General features: G+C 43.5%; 2 non-coding genes across 2 annotated transcripts; both read right to left on the bottom strand.

The window, feature by feature from the left end:
- Positions 1–206: 206 nt before the first annotated feature.
- trnaw-cca lies at positions 207–278 on the bottom strand. Its single transcript has one exon. It is a non-coding gene; the product is annotated as a tRNA-Trp (tRNA).
- A 799-nt stretch (positions 279–1077) lies between these two features.
- On the bottom strand, positions 1078–1149 carry trnaw-cca. Its single transcript has one exon. It is a non-coding gene; the product is annotated as a tRNA-Trp (tRNA).
- Positions 1150–2130: the final 981 nt, after the last annotated feature.

Below are 2130 nucleotides of genomic sequence, written 5' to 3'. Positions count from 1 at the left end.
TTTGAATCAACAGGTGATTAACAGGCTTCTGCAGAACATGAAGAGGTGATTTAACCATGAATCAGGTGTGTTGGAGCAGAGAAACAAGGAAAACATGCAGGATGGAGGCCCTGAGGACCAGGACGGGAACAACAACTTCCTTTCAGCTAGTGACAAACTTTACTGTGATACAAAACATTTCCTTCAGCAGAGGTAAACACCGTATCTGACCCTGATGTGATTCAAACACACAACCTTCTGATCTGGAGTCAGACGCGCTGCCGTTGCGCCACAGAGTCTTGGATGGAGGAGATGAACCTCACAGCTCAACATGATGACCTGAGGCTCTGAAAGTCAATGAATCAAGTCATTAACTTCCTGAAATCACTGCAGGATACTGTTCTTTAACAGGCAAGAGTCTCTCAACAAGGTGAAGTCAAAAGGTTCCCCCATGAAACTGTTTTTATCCTCCAATAAAAGCAGATGTTTCAGCAGATTCCTGCTGCAGTTTGATCTTCTTTCTCCTCCTGGATCACTCAGTTTCCCAGCGCTGAAGATGGCTCAGTGGAGGAGGACTCTGCTCATCAACTGGAAACATCAGGATCAAACCTTCATCTGGGTGAGTCTCTGAATGAGTGAGAGTGAGGGGGGGGCAATGAAACTAAAACCTGAAAATGAAATGTCAAACAAAAACCTCAAAGAACAAAACAAACTTTCAAACCATGAAAGAAAAAGGGTCAAAAACTCTCAACCATAAAACTGCGAGGAAACTGAAACAAACTCAAATTGCGAGCATTGATCATGTTTGCGTTGCGAATTTCTGTCGTTCATCGATTCTGACCAACTGGAGCTTCAACAACAGGTGAGAGCAAAAAGGTGAGTTTTAGTTTTCTCTGCATCAAGAAGATCTTAGAAAAGATGAAGTTTAATCTTCTAGTTTTCTTGTTGTCTTACATTCAATAAAACAACTTGTGTGACTCAAACCCAACCTGCTGCTGTTGGAGTCATACAGGTGAGTGTTGAGCCCTAATCAACAGGTGACAACGGGACAAACTTACCTGCAAGCTGTAAAACATGTCCTACAGCAGACATTTAATCTGACCCTGATGTGATTCGAACACACAACCTTCTGATCTGGAGTCAGACGCGCTGCCGTTGCGCCACAGAGTCACCTGCTGACCAGAGTTTTTTAGGGCCCACCTGGCTGCTAAATACAGTCTCTAAAAATGCAACAGAATAAAAACTCTGCACCTGAAAAGACTGTAAACAACCCGACCTACTGATCTGGAGTCAGAGATGTTACCACTGAGCCACAGAGTGAGTTAGTGCGCACAGCGGCATGGGGCAAACATTGCTTTGATCTACAGGCCGTACAGCAAAGCGTGATAAAAATGTGCTGCTGTAGATTCTTAGTCATCGTTACATGGTTGATCCAAAAATAACAAATCAAAGCAACTGGACTTATATTCTGTCGTTAAAGACGTTTTGGTACCAAACTGAGGATCTTCAGTTTAAAACTGGAGCATGTGGAGATTCACCTGCAGATGAAACTCACATCCTTTTAATGGAGGGTAGTTAGGGTCTTTGTTTGTCTGGGTATCATAATAAGTGCTTCATTGTAACTTTAGTAAGTTGCATTAATCCTGAAACCCAAACATAAACCCTCTGATTCACACCTTCATACAAAAGCCTAATGACTTTCCATTGGAGGGTGTGAGTTTAATCTGCAGGTGAATCTAGCTGCACGTCATGCAGCTTAAAGCTTGGAACGTAACACAATCTAATTTTAATTTGAAAAATCTCCCTGGATGGGAAGCAAAACATCTTCAGCTACAGAATAAAAGTCCATCTGTGTGTGTGGAGATGACCACAGCATATTGTCTCCTTGGTTGAGACTTAAACACAACAAACACACAACCACTGGACCACAGAGTCAACTCACAAGCTAAAGAGGTGAGGACAAATAAACTGTATGATGGAGCGAAACCTCCTCCTGAAAGTCTAAAATGATCCAATGGTGCCACCTCCTGATCTTTCAGAGAAGCTTTCAGAGCCACAGGTCATCATGTTGTGCTGTGAGGTTCATGCCGAGCAGCCAGGTGTGTCAGCAGGTGACTCTGTGGCGCAACGGCAGCGCGTCTGACTCCAGAT

This window comes from Kryptolebias marmoratus, unplaced genomic scaffold (genome assembly GCF_001649575.2).
Source record: "Kryptolebias marmoratus isolate JLee-2015 unplaced genomic scaffold, ASM164957v2 Scaffold296, whole genome shotgun sequence".
NCBI classification, from domain to species: Eukaryota; Metazoa; Chordata; class Actinopteri; order Cyprinodontiformes; family Rivulidae; genus Kryptolebias; species Kryptolebias marmoratus.
Note: the sequence above shows the minus strand (reverse complement) of the source record. Positions and strands in the feature narration are given on the sequence as shown.